Source organism: Phyllostomus discolor, chromosome 3, assembly GCF_004126475.2.
Source record: "Phyllostomus discolor isolate MPI-MPIP mPhyDis1 chromosome 3, mPhyDis1.pri.v3, whole genome shotgun sequence".
Lineage (NCBI taxonomy): Eukaryota > Metazoa > Chordata > Mammalia > Chiroptera > Phyllostomidae > Phyllostomus > Phyllostomus discolor.
This window is the reverse complement of record NC_040905.2, coordinates 31,523,009-31,544,002: the sequence shown is the minus strand read 5'-3', so window position 1 is coordinate 31,544,002 and position 20,994 is coordinate 31,523,009.

Below are 20,994 nucleotides of genomic sequence, written 5' to 3'. Positions count from 1 at the left end.
CTGCAGGAAGGGAAGAAGCGAGGGGGCTCTCTGGGGTCTCTTTCATAAGGGCATTGATCCTATCCTGGGGGCTTCACCATCAGAATCTAATCACCTTTCTTTTTTTTTTTTTTAAGATTCTATTTATTTATTTTTATAGAGGGAAGGTAGAGAGAGAGAGAAACATCAATGTGCGGTTGCTGGGGGCTATGGCCTGCGACCCAGGCATGTGCCCTGACTGGGAATTGAACCTGCGACACTTTGGTTCACAGCCCCACTCAATCCACTGAGCTACGCCAGCCAGAGCAGAATCTAATAACCTTTCAAAGGCCTCACCTCCAAATATCAAATCATCACACTGGGGGCTAGGTTTCAACGTAGGAATTTGGGAGGATGCAAACATCCAGTCCATTGCAAATTCCCTCCACAACACAGCCTTGCCACCACAGGCCCAGGGCTGGAGATGAGCATTAGTTAAAGAATTGACCTGGCTGGCATAGCTCAGTGGATTGAGCGTGGGCTGGGAACCAAAGTGTCCCAGGTTTGATTCCCAGCCAGGGTACATTCCTGGGTTGCAGGCCAGAACCCCCAGCAACCGCACATTGATGTTTCTTTCTCTCTCTCTCTCTCTCTCTCTCTCTCTCTCTCTCTCTCTCTCTCTCCCTCCCTCCCTCCCTCCCTTCCCTCTCTAAAAATAAATAAATAAATAAAATTAAAAAAAAAAAAGAATTGAGTATGTGGGGAGAGATGGAAAGTGATGCCCATTGTAGCTCTATGGGGGGGCTCCACCCGCAGGGCCCCCCCTGTTGCCACGGATGAGAATAAGTCTACCAAGACATGATCTGCTTGGGGAGGAAAGGTGGCCAATCTTTCAAAGAAGGGCCAGGAGCCTGTTCCTCAATGGGCTTTTATTGGGTTTGTTTACACAAGAATTCAGGTAAAGCTCATTAATCATTGCCAGGAAGTAAGGATCAAACAATAGATAACAAAGAACTCTGAGGGCCTATTTTGAGTCAGGGTCAGATAGCTGAAGAGCTATAAAACTTTGAGGAACAAACTTACTTCTTGTTTGGACCCTTATCATTCAATTGAGAGCATTCTAAACAAAGCAGGTTTCACAGGATTTTACATATTCTTTCTTAGGCCTGATCGCCTGGGGAACCCGCCCTTTCCAGCACAGGGCTGCACCACCCTGTCATTGTTTCAGGCTTAGGTGGAGCAAGGGAAGTAAGGCAGCCAAAAATAAGAGGTTTCTCGCAGGCAATGAGGACTCAGGCTTTGTCAAAGCCAAGGAGCCAGGGTCCATCACCCCCTTTTGCTGTAGCCCCCAAAGTCCTTCCTTGGGGCCTCCCAAGTGATTGTGCCTGTCTTAGGTCATTCCTCCCTTGGGGAATCTTACCCGTCATTGGCTAGCTGACCAAGCATTGAGGGCCAGTTATGGATGAAGTAAAAGGAGCAGAAGCAATGCTCCTTCCAGGGAGATAAGCTTTTGTCTCCTTGGTGGCTTATGGTCCAAGGTCGCTCTCTCAGCCTTAGCCTTGGTGGGGTTACAGCTTCTGAAACCAGGCAGGGTGGTTCCCAACATAGCTCTCCTGTTATATTAAATTAGTATGAATAAATAAATATATGTATATATACACATATATTTATTATTATATTATTACATATACACATGCAGACATACCCACACATGTAAAATATTATTCTATTATATTATCACATTTATACATATTATATGTCATTATAAATTATATCATTATACACATGCATGTGTTATATACATGTGTACATATATTTATTATGTGTGTATAACATATGCAATATATTATACCATTACATATATAATATGTCAGTGTATATTTTGTGTATATGCATCTCGAATATTCATGTGTATATATACGCATGTGTATTAATACATGTTTATATGTGTGCATATACACATATATAATCATACACATGTCGTATTTATTTATTGTATATAAATCTATTTGCATGCACATACATGTAGAATGCATGTATATATATATGGTCTGTCTTTTAATAACATAATGGACAGATACATTATAGCACATACACACAATAGAACAATAAACACTTCACATTCATGAACTAGCACTAGGTGTATAAGCATAGATAAATTACAAATATTTGATGAAAAGAAAACAGAAATTGGAGGAATATATATATGTGACATAATATCATTCATAAACTTTGAAACATAAGCATACAACTTATTAACATGGTACAGCCATAGGCACTCTAAACAGAAAAATACGGGAGCAGTTAAAGCTGGGAGGTGTTGGGAATGAGAAGGGGCACACGGGGATGTTTCTTTCTTCCCTGACTAAAGGTCTGGAGCGAGGATGGTGAGTTCTGTTGGAGCTGGGTGAACAGCACGCACTGCTCACTGCACTGTTCCCTGCGTTGCCCCGTGCGTTAGAAACCCTTCACAGTGAACCCACCACAAAAACCACAGTGCAGCCAACGTGTGCAGAGTGAGAGGAGCGGGAGGGGGCGGGGTCCGGGCAGCAAGCCCAGTGACGTCTCCTTTTCTTCGATTTGTGCCTCTCCTGCTGCCTTCTGCAGTTTTTCTTTTGGTAGATAAAACAAATATATGTTAAATCATCACAATGGCAAAAACAAAAGAAGAGAAAGAGGGAGAATGAGGCATTGGAGAAAGAGAAGGTACCTAGGGGGCAATGTCCAGAGAGAGACTGAGAGCAGGATGAGAGGAAGGTGGGTGGGAGTGGAAAAACAGTTTTCTTTCTTGCTTTAGGCTCTTGCTTTTGAACAAAGAGGACAGTTTCTTCTTCTCTTCTGGGAAAACACCCAAGAGCAACAGGATCACAGGAAGCATGTATGCAAACTCCGTATTTGATGAACTTAGGAGACATCTGCAGGCCTAAACCACAGGCTGTGAGGAAGGGATGCCAAGTGCAGAGTAGGCAAAGGCTGCGGAAGGTGCTGAAGGCAGGACTGGAGACAGCAAAGCTTAGGGGGCTGGCACCCCGCCATTTGAAGTCAATTACACTCTGTAGATAAAATCCCACAATCCTGTTAAATGGGAAAGTGTACATAAGGTTACGGTAAAAGGAGAATCAGTGAATGCATCTTAGTGTGATGTCAGGAAACAGGAAAGATGGGAATAAACATGGAAACGAAGCTCGGTGGTTCTTTCAGGTTGCTACTTTATATGGATGGGAGAATGAACAGAGGGCGGCTGCATGGTGAAAATCTCTACCACGTTGATGCAGGCTTCGGGGAGGAGAAAGGGTGAAAGAATGCACTTCTATATGTGCGGGTCTATACAACTAGGTGAATAACCCAATGTCATGGTCCCGACTTCTCTCAGGATGTTTCTCAGCACACTCTCAGTGCAGGAAAACTAACCTATTCAAAATTTGAGTTATATGTAAATAGGAACAATCATCATACTAGACAATATACAGACACTGTGAAGAAAAGGAGGAGAGGGCAGGAAACCAAATGACCAGCAAAGAACTCCTACCAGCAAGATGTCACCATTGGGCAAAGGAAATTTAGGTAAAATATATTGACTTTGTGCATGTACATAGTTCTGAGCCAGTGGGTGTTGGTGCAGCTTTACCGTTTGCAGGAACAGTTGCTCACATTTCCCCCCAACTCCAAGATCAGTGACATTGCAAGGGTGGCGTCACATTGGTCCTGGTTATGGTTTACAGCATGGAAACTAACAAATGTTGCAAATCAGGGTATTTGAATTTTGTTTTTCCTTTGAAACACTGATTACTGAACATTTATCTGCACACCAGTCATGCTCATTATATACCTGGTATTGATTTCTCTCTTTTCCTCTCTTTCTCTCTTTCTCCCAGTCTGTTTTCATAACAGAAGACAGCTAATTCAAGGTGACACAAGTGTGTAAGTGGCAAAGCCAGAACTTAAACTCAGGCTGTTAATCTCCATGATCTGTAATCTTTATCATTGTAAAATATGGCCAGCCATGAATTTAACATCAAATCAATGACAACATTATGAAACAGTAACCTTAATAAAAATGAGCACAATCCCAAGATACCACGACTCAGGAAAGATATGGCCTGACAAGGAAGTAAAACAAAGCAAAAGCCAGAGAGTGTAGGATAGAAATAATCAACCAACAAACTGATCAGGAGACAAATAAAAATAAATCTATTAAACAATTGAAAGTCAAATGAAAGATAGAGAAGAACAACAGCATCATTGTTGAAAACAGAGTGAAACTGCAAAAATATGAAGCAAGCAAAATTCTAAAAATGACAAAAAGTTTTAAAAAGGTTGGAGAGAAAGAGATATGTAAGACAGCAAAAGAAGAACTAATATGTGATAATTTGTAACCCTTCCCAAAAAGAGGAACAAAAATAACAAATAATAGCAATCAGACTATGTAAAGGTATTATTTCTGAGAATTTGCCAGAAATAGAAAATGATCTCAACATGCAGCTTGAAAAGGCATACTGTATCCCATAAAAAGAAACAGCATTTATGCATATTCTAGCACATTTGCTAACCTTCCAATAAAGGATCAGTTTAATATTCAAACCGAATGATCAAGTCACTATTACAGTGGAAAAGTCAGGTTGGACTTGCACTCTCTGTGGCCATATTCAGTGTGAAAAGTCAGAGCAACAGATTTACAGAATTAAAATCATGAGACACTAGAATTCCATATCTAGCCAGAAAGGCTATATATATTTTTTCTACAGCCAAAATAAAAACTTTACCTAAGCAAGGATGTGACCAATGCCCTGTGATGACCCTGGTAGGCTGTCCATATGCATGAGTGTCTTTCTTTGCCATACTGTCTTAGGACCAGAGTTCTGGATCTCAGATGGGTGTACCCCCGGAAGAAAGACTCCATTTCCTCAGACATGTTTGCAGCTTGGATTCACCATCCCAGTCCCAGACAGACTATCAATTCCATTTCTTTTACAAGAGAAAGACACATCTATACAATCTTCACTGCTTTTATAGATATTCTCTTCCTTAAGACAAACCTAATCCTGTCATATACATAAACATTTAAAAAAACCACACCATCGAGCAAAAAGTAAAATAAAAAAATACTGTGAATATTAAGTCAAATATTCTAAATGAAACTAGTTAACAGGAAATGTAACCTTACTATAATATGCATAATGAATTGGTGAAGTCTCTCAATAATGGCAGAGAAATAAAGAGGTTTCCATATTAGGAAATCTTGTAACATGTTCATCTTTTAACATGATGATAGATTAGACATTCTTTTCATTAGCTATTCACTATTTTTAAAAAATTCTCCATAAAATAGGAACACGTTATATATAATCAAGTAGGATAGCATAATTCCATTTAGATTGCCATTTGCAGTATATTAAAGTAAAAAGTAGGGGAGTTTTTCCTTGTCACAGCTATTAGCTTGCCCTGGAAGTATTAGCCTTTGCACTTGACAAAAGAAATCATAAGAGTGGTGAAAAGTTTTGAGTGGAATATTAGTTTGTGGATTTTATAATTTTTTTAATATGGAAAGCTGAAGAAGGTCAACTTAAAGAAGACTTATGATGACTGTCTATAAATAAAATTGATATACCAATACCAAGCTAACACATATACTGGAAGAAATACTTTATTTACAAAAGTTACAAAATGTCAAGATAAGAAGGGACCAACTTAAGGGATGCATATTACATGAAAAACATTTTAGAACTCAAGCATGAAACAGTAAAAAAATAAATAAAAAAGCATGAGATATTAAAAAAAAATGAAAGATATATCAGTTTGGGGTAGAAATATGATAAAAACTAATCTTGAAAAAAACATGTATTTTGAAACTTCCCAGTATTTAAGTATAATTTACATAGAGTAAAATTCACATATCTTAAGTGTATAATTGGATGACTTTTGATGGTTTTAAATACATATGAATGTATCTCTCCAACCAAAATACTATCATCACTGCTGAAAGCTCCATTGTGACAGTTAATTACATCCGTCACACTACCTGAAGCTACTGCCGGGATATCTGTTTCTATGTACCAGTTCTGCCTGTCTTTGTGCTACATGTAAGTGAAATAATACAATACACATTCCTTTTATGACTGGTTTATTTTGCTCAAGATAATGTATATCAGATTCTTCCCTGTTGCTGTAAATGTAAGTAGTCCTTTTCTTTCTAAAGCGGAGTAGCACTCTGTTTTTTGACAAGGCTCAATTTGCTTCTTCGTCTTCCTGTTGATGGATTTCCGAGTTCTTTACTTCTGGCCCTTATGTCCTGACAAAGCTTTGTATCCCAAATATGGAAACACAACCACTGGAATGTACGTAATTTCAAAATGGACAACAACAAATGTTAGTGAGAATGTGGAGAAACTGGAACTCCCATATATTGCTGGTGAAGTGTAAAATGATACGAGCATTTTGGAAAGGGTTTTGGTAGTTTTTTATAATGATAAACATAGACCTGCCCTATGATTAAGTAATTCTACTCTAGCTAGTTATCTGAGAGAAATGAAAACATATGTCCACAAAATAAATTGCATAAAAATGTGCATAGTGTTCTTATTAAACAGTCTTATTTTATTGTGATTTTAATTAAAAATGTGAGTTAGAATGAATTTTAAATAAAAAAATAATAATAACCATAAATTTTGCAGAAATAGGCAGAACATTTAAAAACTTTTTAATGACTTTTAATGACATTTAATGACTTTTCAGTCATTAAAAGTTGATAAAAGTTAAAAAAACATAGCATGGTGGCAATTGCATGAAAAAACTGACAACTTTTGGGAGGAAAAGCCAACAATGTAGAGATACACCAGTGCATACAGAGATTTACCATTTCACAAAAGTGGCATTGAAAATGGGGAAGAAATGATAATGGATTGGTGCTTAACCTTTCACATTAAGGCAAATGAGCACCCATGATATAAAAGTAGAATTAAGTTTAATTTTCCAGCTGACAGATTACATCACAATAAATTCCATGAAGATCAAAGTTTTAACTCACATGTTCAAAAATAAAACAAGTGTTCAACCCAATATCCTCTTCCCAACAGATGTGGATAAAAACTAGATAAATTTCAATAATTTATTGCAAACTATAAAAAGTTGGAAAAAGTTTCAGCCCCTTATGGAGTACCTACCAAAACCTGCTTAATGGTGGAACATTAAAAGCAGATTCTAATGAATCAGTAATGTTCACTTTTCTGGTCTAAATTCAAAATTGCACATTATCCTTGTCCACTAGGCAAAACAAAAACCAAATAAATAATAAAGTCATGAAAAGTGGAAAGAAAAACAAAAATTTGTCATAGAGACAATGCTGCCTGTATAGAAAACCTAGAAAAACTTCCACATCTATGGATTAATTATTATAGCTAATAAGTTATTTAATTCAAACTATCAAATATGAGATGAATATATAAAATAAAGAACATTTATGTTAGTCATTTGTTCACACTTAGAAAGTTTAATTACAAGCAACATTTCTAATAACAATAAGATTTAAGCTACCTGAAAATAAATCTAGCAAATGATGATGTAAGATTTTAAGGAAGAACATGATAATGCTTGATTAAAAGACATTGATAGAGACCTAAATGAATGAATACAAACATAACACTTATAACTGCCAATTACCAACTGATTATATATTTTCCATAATTACAACTAAAATTCCAAAACATTTTTCACTATTATAATTGTTCAGCTGATTTTGAAAGAATAAAGCACTGCAAATAGCCTGGGCATTTTAAAGAATAAGGTAAGGGGGTTTGTTTTACATTATCAAGGCATTACAAAGCCGGTGGTGCTTCTGCAAAGAATACAGTAAAGTAGAACAGAAAAGCTAGAGAGAGGTCCCCACACTGTGGGAAACTCGGAGATGACAGAAGTAACACATAGCTCTGTGGAAAGGATATTTCAGTAAGTAAACTGCCACAACTGTTTTTAATTTTTAAAAAAGGAAAGGGATTGCTACTGTATTACAAAACAATTAACTTCAAAAGATTATGTAAGTATATACATGTGAAAAGCAAATTTTTAAATATTTCAAATACCTTAACAACCCAGTGAAGAAGAGTTGAATAAAATGGAAAGAATAAACTGAAGAAAATGATTGGTGACCTCTTCTTTATTACTACACTTTTAGAATTTTGTTCAGCAAAAGTCACAATTGAAATAGCAAAAAATACAATCAAGAGATTTTCCAAGCTATAAAACCAACACAGGCACAGCACTCAAAATGTAGAAAAAACTGCCAACAATAAAAACAAGACAAACAGCAAAAAACCCCATGAATAACATGTAAACTGCAAGCTTTCAGAAGCAGAATGGCAGATAAATAAGTAAATAGATATTCAGTCAATTTAATAATCAAGGAACACAAATTAAAATCACCAGGAGATTTTCTTTCCTATTCCTCAGACAGGTAAAATTGCAGATTTTCAAAATATGTGTGTTGGTCAAGATGGAGACTCACATGAACAGTGAGGAACCTTGATGGGAGTGGAATAGGTCTACCTGCTTTGCAGAGCAGTAGCTTTGTACCTGAAGTGCTGCAAATGCACAGGCTGTATACCCACCAACCCCTTGTCTGCAAGTGTTCACTCTATCATATGTGTTCACAAGGAGGCATGCACGTGTATGTTCATAAGAGAAAGGTTTGCACAACCAATTCTGAATCAAGGTACATAACTTCAACAGGAGAATCAACAGCCAATATATCCAGGTAGAGCCTCACTGTCTATTGCAGGGGTGACCAACTCATTTTCACTGGAGGCTACGTCAGCTTTACAGTTGCCTTCAAAAGGCTGAATGTAATTTTAGGACTGTGTAAATGTAGCTGCTCCTTAACAGTTAACTGAGAGCTTGGTGCTGCCACTGGGTAGAAACGAGGTGCCGGGCTGGATAAAACAAGGTGGAGGGCAGGATTCAGCCACTGGGCCTTGTGTTTGCCACCTGTGATCCATTGCATTAGGACTATCAACAAATTAGGGCAACAAAACCAACACAGGAGGCTCTTAAAGACAGGATATTTGCACCACATATTTTTTTATTTTATTTTAATGGTTGTTCAAGTACAGTTTTCTGCCTTTTACTCCCATTCCAGCCCACCATATTTATGCGCCATTTAGATAAAGAAGAAAATATATATTGTTCCAAGATAAAAGGTATATATGATAAGTATCAAAAACACATAAGAATACTAAACGATAAATTCAGGATCACGGTCAACTCTGAATGTGGCGGGGGTGATGTGGGGTGAAAGACTTTCACTGAGACTTCGACACTGTGAGTGCGGTTTGACCTCAATGGACACCTATGTGGTGGACGCGTGTTCCATGAAGGCTGACAGCCTGACCCTAGTTGCCTGGCCCCCACTTTGCCTTAAGAACTCTTAATCACAGGAAGGTTCTCCTCAGAGACCACCTTCTTTTGGATGGGTGTCCTACTTTCATCCATGTGATGAAACCCCAGGTTTAAGCACCCCCCGGCATCCCACTGCATTTTCATGTTTTTCATAACAGTGTATGCATTTACGTCAGCCATAGGACTGACACTGGAGTCGATATTAGAAACAGTATTCATATTATGAGGTACCTTAGATGCTAGTTGCCATCTAAACCAGTCATACACATTAATTTCCAGATTGTAGACCGACTCCAAGCCATGCAGGTATCTGGTTTTGAAAAAATCTATATTAATTTTTATGTGACACACAATCACATGGCTTTTATTATGGGCCAATAAATATTCTAGATGCTTTCTGCATTAACTTTCTATGACTGCTATAGCACATTATCACATGCTGGGTGGCTGAAAATAATAGAACTTTATTCTCTCACAGTTCAAGAGGCCAGGAATCTACCATGAAGGTGGGTCAAGGGTGGTTTCTTCCAAGGCCCTGAATGTGCATCCAGTCCAAGCCTCTCCAGTGGTTTCTGGGGTCACCTGCAATTTTTCTTTTCCCTGGCTTGTAGTCAGCATCACGCCAACCTCTCTCAGTCTCCACACTTGTGTGTTTCCTCTGTGTCTCTCATGGTGTCCTTTCTCTTCTCAAAAGGACACATCATTGGATTTGAGGCCCACTCTAATCCAAAATATTGTCATCTTGATACCCTGAAGTACTTATTTCTGCAAAGACCCTAATTGTAAATTGGACCAAATTCTGAGGTTCTTGGTAGACACAAATTTGGGGGCATGCTATTCAACCCACTGCACTTTTCAGATATTTAATCATTTATTTCTATAGTAAGTCCCTGAGGGAAATACATATTATTGTTTCTATTTACAGACGAGGGGATGGAAGGCTGGGATTTGAACAGACACTGTCCGGCACGAGGTCCACGGATCTGGGCACTTTTCCATGCTCACAAGAAGCAGGGTAGCTGCCCTGCGTTCCTTCCTGGGCTGTCTCACAGCTGCGTGGAGAGGGCCCACAGACACTAAGTGACGCTTACCTGTATATCAGGAAGGGCCCTGTTTTTACCACTCCCCACCCAAATGTAGCATATAAATGTACCACCTGTGCGCACACAAGAATCCAGCAGTCACAGTTTTCCAAATTAAAGGCTGGGCTTTGAAATGATCTGTGCAGGTACAGATGTGAGCACCAGGAGGGATGCTATGTCAGATCAGGGTAGCAGTAAAGCCCAGGAGGCTGTGAACTGGACCCACCTTTAAATTGTTTTGGAATCACCCGTGGCATAGAAACCAGGAGAGAAAACAGGTACCTCTTTTCGGGGGAAATGTGAAAAATAGACTGGCTATCATCTCCTTGAAAATAGTGTGTTCTTTAACTTTTGTTTGAACGTGAACTACACCTCCCATACTTGCATCCCCAGATCTGAGAAAACTGGGAGTGCTGGAACCAAGGAGGGAGCACTTGGCTGCAGGCTGGGCTCATCCTCTGCGGGCACCATGGGACTCGAGCACCCTGCTCTCCTCAGTTCCTGCATCTGTACAACAGAGAACCTGGCCCAGGAGAGGGGGAATTTGATACCCAGCCATTCTCTTCACTGATTCTTAGTCTAGGTCATGGGGGTGCCTGTGTGAGCTCATCCAATCAGGGAGACACCCTGCACCCCATCTTCAGGCCTGGGAGGCCACTGTGCCCTGCACACCCTCCTGGGGCTCCCAGTGTGGTGGTCGTGGGGTAATCACCCCTCTGTGTGCTGGGTTCACAGCTGTAGCTCAAACCTTATAATACCCGGGAGGAGCGATTATCTGCTGTCATGCTTTAATTCTTAATTAAAACAAGACCCAGCACTAGAATAGGATTGGGGAGCGGATTATGCTCCTCTCTGGTGAGACAAGGGGTATGTGGGCTCCCTGAGAGCTGGGGTCAGGCCCCCAGCCCTCACAGAGCAGAGAGGCACTCAGCTGAAATCTTGGCGCTGTATAAATCACTGAGGATTTCCCCAAAAGCAGAGGTCCCAGGACTTTGTGACGTCAACAGCACTCTGAGGCACTTTCAGGTTCATACTCTTTTAACCTTTTAAGTAGACTTGTGAGCTGTGTTCTCATTAGCAGGTTTCTGTGGAGACTAAAAAGGAGGGGCTGGGTCTCATCACACTCATTACAGAAAATTAGAATAACTGGTGTTGTATTTAATACAGGCTGGCCAAACCTGCAATTAAAGAAAGTAATTTTAAACCGTGGTGAAATATTAATATTAAAAGTGTTTCAAGGACAGAAATCTAATTAACACAAGCTAAAGAAAAGCCTTAAAGATTCTAATTTTATGATCTTCTTAAATAAAAATTAACCTGATTAGAGTTTTCTCTTAAAGGTTACATTTATTAAAAAGTTCCAAGCAATTTAACTACAATGGGTTTCGACAAGACAGCTTCCTGTCTGCACAGCCTCTCTATTTTTAAATTTTATGAGGCTCTTCTGGCCAAGTTTTGTAGCAGTTAGGATGAAAATCCAGATGCATAGCACCCTTTAAAAAGAGGAGGAAAAAAGGAGGAGGAGGAGGAAGAGGGAGAAGAAAGGAAAGTAATCAATTTGGTATCAAATTTATTCCAAAGCAGAGAAGTGCATCTATAATTTTTTTTTTCTGATGGTGGAGAAAAGACATGCAGAGAGGTCAAAGGTCACACAAAGAGGAGACAGTATTGTGTAGAAACTGTCACGCATCACCACCTATTTTGACATGCACGGGGCCGTTTGTTGTCTGTCGAACATGCAAATTAAGTGCCTGCTGTCATAGCCGGCCGATATCTGAGAGTGGAAAATGAGACCACCTGTAACCAGTGAATGGAGTGATGGACAAGCATTCAGGGCTCGTCATCTTGGAGGCCATTCACTCCACCTTCGAATTGCATATGACATGTAAAAATCTTTTCTTAATATTCACAACCGGGAAGTTTGGGGAATTATGGAGGCTTCAACTGCTGCATGTAATGGCTTCTCCAAGCAGACAGCTGTGACTGGGAGCCAGCTTGATAATTAGGTGTCCAGGAAGATTTTATGCTATGAATCAGTTAAAAGGGAGAAAAGAAAAAGAAAATAATGGCAAGCAAAACTCGCTGGGATGGAAATTGCATTAACCCTTGTGTGTCTTTTTCTGCTTGTACGCTTTCTAGGAACCAGTATTAATTTTCTAGACACAGTGTAGTCACACCTCTCTGTTCCAGGCTTTAATTTGTCCACACGCCCCGATATGTAGAATGTAATGACCAGGGAATTCAGCCGATTGTCCAGGAAAGGGCCAGTCAGCAGTAAATGCAATTCCACCATCTGAAGTAATACAGGGCTTGTTCATATGCACTTGGATATTTCTGTCAAAATAAAATTTTTGAGAGGTGTATTCTATCAAAATAATAGACAAGAACAGGGAGTGATGGCTGCCTTCATGCAAATCAAAGTGCTTAATATGCAGCTTCAGTAGTTGTGTGGTATTCCTTCAGCAGATATTCATGCTTGCCTGTGTGGAAGTGGCACCCAAAGTGGCATCCATGCAAAAAGAGCCAGGAGATAAAGTTTGATTGAGGACTTTGCACTCTGTGTATTTAGATTGGAACTGAAAAGTGAAACACACTGAGCGATCTTTAAAATGATTCTGGCTAATTTAAAGTGGAACAATTGTTTGTCTATCATCATCATCCCTTTCCTCTTAAAATGCCAAGCCCCCAACTCTAAGCTGAGTGTAATTGCTGAAATCCAGACTGGCATCTCCCCAGATAAAGCTTCTCACTCCTCCAGGGCCCCTCGGCGAGCCCAGTGCTGATGAAGTGCACCAACTTCAGCCAGATCTGGGGGTCTTCAACTAAGCGTGGGATTCCCTGGTTCCATTGTCCCCCTGGTCTTTCTCTGAGAGTGATAACAGAAGCACTTTGCTCCAATGGTGTGTACAAATTAGACAGTTCCTTTTTTTCAAGGAGTCCATGAGAGTCACAAGCATGGGGTTGGCCAAAAAGTTTGTTTACTTTTTTATGTACGATGTTATAGTAGCACTCAGTTGTCTTTAACTTCACTTGAAACAATTTTGTTGGGTTGTATTGTGGCAGCTGTCATATGAGCATGCGATTTTTGTGCAGCCATTTTAATATTGAAGATGAGAAAAGACACGCAATATTTTCAGCATATTATGCTTTATAATTTCAAAACAGGTAAAAACACAACTGAAACACAAAAAAGATCTGAGCAGTGTGTGGAGAAGGAGTTATGACAAACGGAACGTGTCAAAAGTGTTTTTTTGAGAAGTTTCTTGGTACCATTGACATTTTGGCCAAATAATTCTTTGCTGTGGGGCTGTCTCACCATTGGAAGATGTTCAGCAGCACCCCTGGCCTCTACCCACTAGAAGCCAAGAGCAGGAGGTAGCCGACATACTCAAAATATCCAGATGAATAAAGTTATTGGTGAAAATGAAAAAAAAATGTCTTTTATTTTATGGAAAAAAACTAAAAGAACTTCTTGACCAACCCAATAGTTTTGTTTAGGGTGTAGGCTGGTGTGAAAATAAGTCCCCACATCAGGGTTGGGATAAGATGATTTCACCTTTTTTCCATGAAAAGATCACAAGTTTTTTTTTTTTAAATTGTGTTCTGAAAGGGGGAGTCCACCATTCTTTACCCATCAGCTCCATAAATGACCTTAAGTTTCATGTACTTTTTGGGAAGTAGCTGTTATTTGTTACTTCCTGTCTTAATGGTGCTAGTGCAGAAAAGCCAAAGTGCTAATAATGGCAAAGTCTCTCTCATTTTCATTTATTAATGACCTATTTTATGCCCAGTTATAGGTACCAGTGATGCGTTAATGAACAAGAGTATAAATTGCTGCCCCACTGACACCTATATTCCAGTGAAGAGAAACACTAAGTGGTGAAGGTAGTAAATGAGTAAATCTGTAGAATATGCCAAGGGCAATGGAAAAATAAACAAAGCAGAGTAAAAGTTGCAGGGATCAGAATATTTATAGGAGGGCAGGGCAAACTATGAAACCATGCTGAGTTCATTGTTACATCAGTTATTTGCTAAATTTGAGAGCATTCTTTATTAATACAATATTATAAATAATGGAAAATATCAGAAAAAAAGCCTATTTCCAGGCCTGGTTGGGTAGCTCAGTTGGTTAGAGCATCGTCCCCATATGCCAGGTTGTGAGTTCTATCCCTGGTCAGGGCACATACCAGAATCAACCAATAAATACATAGATAAGAAGGACAATGGATCTCTTTCTCTCTCTCTTTTTCTCTCTTCCTCTCTACCTCTACCTAAAATAAGTGGATAAATAAGTGGATTATAAAGAATTCTGTTTTCAATGGTATATTGGAGCTAGGCTACACCAGTGATGTGGTGGTTAAACATAGACATTGTTAAAAATAAATTAATAGACTTAAAATTTAATAAATTACATTATTGACATAAGTAATAAGAATGCATATCATGCTGTGATCAATGTGGCTCAGTTGGTTGGGCATCATCCTGCAAAGGGAAAGGTCATTGGTTCGATTCCTGGTCAGGGCATATGCCTGGGTTGCAGGTTTGGTCCCTGGTTAGGGCATGTACAAGAGGCAATTGATTAAAGTTTCTCTCCCACATAAACGCTTCTCTTTCTCTCTTTCTGCTTCCCTTACTCCCTCTGTCTGGAAATAAATAAATAAAAATCTTTTAGAAAAGAATGTCAATTATTTTAGTATCTTTTATTATTATTTATGTTACATGAGTTATTAGGCTGATTGCTTCTATATGACAGAAATGCTATACCATGGTGGCTGCTTCTCATCTTTCCCTGTCACTGTGTTCTGTGACCTCACATCTATAGATTGAAATTGACCGTGGTGGGAGTATTTACACCATGGAAATTGGCAAATGCTACCTTCCAGAGCCCTTCTCTCAGATCCTGAGAGCGACTGTGGCTGAATGTACACAGGTGCATCCCTGTTCTGAGCCCGCCTTATTTTCACACAGCAGGACAAGGTCTGCTATGATCAGGGCCCCACAGCTGTAGGGCATTTGGTGTCCTGAGTGAAAAGGACTTGGAACATCAGTGGAGGGAAGGATTGTAGCTCATCCATTTTGAGGCCTTGGCAGTGCTTGCCCTGTGGAGCCATAGCCTGCTTTTCAGGAAACCTTCTCCTGTCCTCTAGCAACCTCAGGGCCCTGGGTCAAGTCTCCCACCCATGAGAAAGAGTTTCTGCTTCAGATTCACCAGATGTCTCCCAACAAAGCATTTGTGTTGATAATTTTGACCTGGGATGGCTTCTAAGCAGGAGAAATTTAGAACCTGGGAAGTTGGGCTCTTACGCTTCTGACGGAGCAACGAAGTTGTGTGTCCAGCAGAAAGTCACATGACCGACATTTAGGTAGACACTTAGAGTGGCCACAGAAAGTGAGTCCCTGTAAAGGGCTGTGCATTCCCTGATCTGGGTGTCCTTGGTGCCCTAGAACAGGTTATGTAAATGCTCCTGAGCAATATGGGACAACATGGAAGCTCCTGGGACCCTGAGCAGCTGCCTCCCCACGTTTGGTGAGGTTGCCACAGGCTGTGGTGGGACAGCCCAGGCAGTGGGCTGGGCTCTGAGAGTCTGGGAATGGGGCAGAAAAGAAGAAGGTCAGTTGAGATAGCCTGTGATGTGTTTAAAAATGAAGATTCTGTCTTAGAACATGTTATTTGACGGCATCCCTCCAAATCTATATTACAGTACAATTGTTTCAGAGAAAATTTAACAGGTACTTATGTTCGGTTTGGAAATATAGTGACTATTTTTACAGAAATAAATAGAGATACTCTTGAAAATAAAGATATAGGATTAATTAATTAGTCAGTGATTAATTAATTCTAGGTTCCATGTGATGATGGAAAGGAGGCTGAGAAGAAAGATGCAGAGTCTCCAGCTACTCTATCCAGTTATTTCTTACCTACTTTATTTGGTTTAATGTCTTATTTGTATCAGCTTCAATGGTAAGAAACAATTAAACTGTATTTTCCCCTAAAGCTCAAAAGAAAGCATTTTTAATTGTCCTGCTTGTGACAGCTTGTGCCCAAATCACCACAAAACCATCAGCTTCACTAGTGCAGAAGGAGTGAATGTAAGAGAAAGAAACCTTGCACTTGGTGCAGTTTAAGGAATGCCCACATCCCAGTCTATGGCCAAGTGCTGGGCAGAAACAGTCTGTCTTCCCTGAGGAATAAGGACACGGCTCCTTGGGAGGTAGCAACGTGGCTGTCTGTGCCTTGAGTGATGCGCAGGGTTTATCTGACACCTATTTTCCAGGCTTATGGGCAATTTTGGTTCCCATATAATGGAGCTAGGTAGGAAGGTAGGCAGCAATTTGAGAAGGGGTGCTGCTGAGGGAGAAGGTGGGGCCATCCAGGAGGACAGTCTGTGTGAACCATTGTTGGCCAAGCTGTCAACATTCCAGAGCTGCCTTGGCTCTGAGAGTCTCAGAAGGGAGATTCCGATTCCCTGAGGCACGGGGCTGCCTGGGGGCCAACCCCTTCACTTCTCCGTCTCCAAATGCACGTGGCTTTGAGAGATTTACTCTTGAACCATTTGGAGGTTATATTGTTTTCACTTTTTAAACATGTCCCTTGTGCCACATACTATACTAACCAGTTGTTAAATATTAATATTCAAAACAATCCTAAGAGGAGGCACTATTGTTTTCCTTTTGCAGTTGAGTGAACCAAGTTCCGCTGTTGCTTTCTGCTTAGTTTATATTTTGGTCCCCTCTCAAAATTTGGAAAAATGGATGATGATAATGATAGTGGTTGTATGTGTATTTTTTTCCCTAGAAGAAACCTGTTACTTTAACTCTAAAACTTCAAATGTATCTGGGTGAAAAATTAAAATTTAAGGTAACAACCCAAAAGGATTCCATCTTACTCCTGAAGATTAATTTGCTCATTTGCACTTTAAATAGGGAACTATTTAGGTAATACCTCTGACTGGTTTTCTTGCTGCATTACTTTAGTTCACCAGGGACTGAACACTGACATAGAAATACACACACCACCCCCATCCATTTTTAGTTTCTCCATTTATTCAGCCTTCATTCACCAAACACCTAATGATACTTATATTTACTATTTGTTGGTGGCAAACACTGGGCATGAGCCAGAGGTCATTATAAGTGGAAGCTGCCTTCAAGGATATTAGACTCTAAAGGAAGATGCAGTCGAGTTTTACAGGTGCACAAGGAGAATCCTCATGGGGTGTTGGGGGGGTATGAAGAGGAAGAAGTCTGTCAGCTGGAGACTGCAAGTGCCTCAGGGATATACTTGAGAGGAGGACATCCCCAGCGCTGTGGAAGGAGAGCAGTCCCCTCCTCTCCAGGGAAGTCAGCTTTCCCAGCAGACGGAGACCCTCTTCCTGGCCAGCTTCTGGACAAGGTGCTTTGCAAACTGCTGGCAGTTTGATTTGTTGCTTCCCAAGACACAACCGCTGATAATATCGCCGTGCAGTCTCAGAGACTGCAGATTGTAGAGATGACAGCTCCTGGCATCATTCAACTGAACACCTCAGATCCTTTTTTCTTTCATTTGAACTGGAAATGGACCTAGCATGTGTTTACTTTAGCCCATTGAATTTTTAACATGCTAGAGCAGTCTTTTTAATTAATCTTTAAAACCATCTTGTTAAATGATTCTTATCCCTACCTGCAGTCTTTGCTGGTGGGTACCCTCCCAGCACTAGCGAGCAGGCAGCTGTAATCTCTATTTCTGGGTTCTTTTTCATTTCATCCACTGTAGGAAATGCCAAGCAATAATCATAGGAGATAGTTGTCACATGTAAACACATTATTTTACATGGGAAGTTTTTCTAACCGCTTAAAATGTTGAACATTTTAGATTATACACTTCTTGAAAATGTGGCTTCATGTTAAACCTACAACTGAATATGGTTCTTATTTCAAGGTTTTCAAAAGTGTCACATTGTGGGGGCGAAAAGTAGTTTTTGACACACAAGCCAGGCATTTTCTCTACTTTTTCCCTTTCAGGTCATTTCAGGTTATTTGTAGGCAAAGAGCTGAGTAAGTGGAGAATCTTATAAATATTTAATTCTAGCTTCTTACAGCCCTTGGAGAAAGTGCACTATTTTCCACTGCAAAAGTGTATTTGAATTGGGGACTTCCTGTATTACACTAAAATAAGGAATGTCAGATTATGATATTTTAAAAAAACTGAAAAATTTGCACCCCACCTAAAGGTACAACTATTTTCCCCACTAATTTTACATAGAAACTCTGACAAATCCTAAAGAATGCCTCCATGATTTTTTCCCCTGGGATTATATTGACATGATCTAAAACACAAGATGAGGCACAATTGGGTGTGTAGTTGTGAGTACGTGAAACACAGAATTTATTCTGTCATTATTTATAATGATCGTATGGTTTTCCATAGGGACAACTATACATCTACTTTTGCCCCACCCTGTATTAGTATGTGTTATTGTGACTAGACCTCAGAATTATCTCTAACATTATTTTATTTTAGAAGAAGACATGAGGGTGCTATTCTCAGAAGATGTCAGGGCTGCAGTAGAGTTTTATGATAGCTGATATCTTTACATTGTGATGGAGAAACAGTGGGTATCCCATGCAGCTAACAGGGAACTTATATTCCTCCACATCTTTGAAGACACCAGGACAGACAGTTCTTAATCAAGCGCCCTTCCAAGGAGGGAGAAAGCACCCTGATGATATTTCTACAGGAAGGCTAGCAGGTACAAAGTCAGTGCATGTGGTGTCTCTGCAACATAAAGAGCTCAACACACAACAGAATGAACAGTCTTTCCAAAAGACGCTAAAGCTACGGGATTATTGCACCAGTATAATAGGAACTGGTGAATTTCACTTTTGAATAGTAAAAAAAAAAAAAAAAAAAAAAAGAAAGAAAAAAGATACTTCTCTTGTCTTAAAAAAATACACCAGAGCCTATATAAAGGCTTTTGATCAGCCAGGCATGCCTAATAATGGGCAGTCTGATGGTACTAGTGAAAGGCCTACTCTATGGACAGGACTAGAAAAAAATGTATTTTTAATACTCCCACTAATATGCTTAGTTATGCTTAGTTTGTAAAAGTTTTGACAGGATGTTTGGTATCTCTAATTTGCAATTTTTATTTTAAGCCTATGTGACTTGATGATAAAAGTCTTAAAAACACTTTATTCTTTCAACAAAGTTGTTTTTTTCCCCTCATATATTCTTTCGTCTTCTTTGTGGCAGTGACTATTACTTTTCCCTTAATATCATGCACAGATATACTGTAAAAGAGTTGACTTCACTTCATGGTTCTATACTATATGAAAGCAATTACAGTCAATAATATATTAAAAGAATGAAAGTTCCCCACTGTCTTCAGAATCCCAGACTTTTTATTACATTTCAGTCGTATTTGAAATTGAAGATATACTTTCCTTAAAGTATTTCCATTCAAAAATGTCTTTAGCTTTCTTTATTTGTATTTTCTTTTAATTTTTTTTTGTTTTATGTTCTTCCAGGGAAAGGCAGAAGGATTAAAATCACTTCTACCCAGTATCTGCAGGGAAAGCTCACTTTCGGTACATGTGGCAGCCAGGGCTGCAGAGAACATACATTTTCCATGGAAAATACCTACAGCTTCACCTGCATATATAAATATGCAAATACAGACACAGCCATATGTGATTTCTATAGGGTGTTACATTAGGCCTTTAAAACAGAACCTGGTCTGGAAATGGTGAATTGATTAGGATCACAAGAGAGGATCCTTCTCAGCCCTGGAAAAAGAGCACCCTTAGTCAGCTTACAATACATGGTTTTATTTGATAATAAATTATGTCATTGAGGTTTAAAATATTAGATTAGGTTTTTTTGTAAAATTTTATATTCTACATTTTGATATTGCAAATTTTAAGCATTTGAATTTTGTATTCAAACACCAAATCTCCCTATTACTTTCTTTTTAGAAGAAATTTTTTAAAGCTTCTATTTTTCCTAAAGAAGGTCTTTTTTAAAAACTGATCACTATAACATGCTTAATGTAGGGAAAACTGAGAATATAGCAATGTAAAAGAAAACATACCCTATGATAAAACATCCTTTCAATGCCCCCTTTTTTAGAAACATACTTTTTAGACTAAAGAATTGATTCCATTTTAACCAATAAAACAATATTTAGCATTTATTTTTATATAATAAAATAAACAAGTGAAGAGCATATTGGTCCTATCTTTACACAGCCCGTAGGTAGCACTGAGGACAGAGGCTACCTTTGTTTGTGATCACCCCAGTTAAATACCTATTTAAAAATCACTCATGCAAATGTTCACAGTGAATCCTGAAATGTGACGGAAAAAACAAATACTAAAAATCTCAAGTGTGTTTTGTATATTTCCTCTATCAGTCTTTTTTTTCCCTTTCACATTTTAGCAGTGGTACTTTGATAGATTACTTTCAGAAAACTTTTCTAACCTGTTTTAATATAGTCAGTTAAAAATTTCCGGGACAAAGCACAATATGAATATAAATTATTTGTCAACATATGGGGACAGAGGGCATTGCCGACCTGCAAGTCCACAC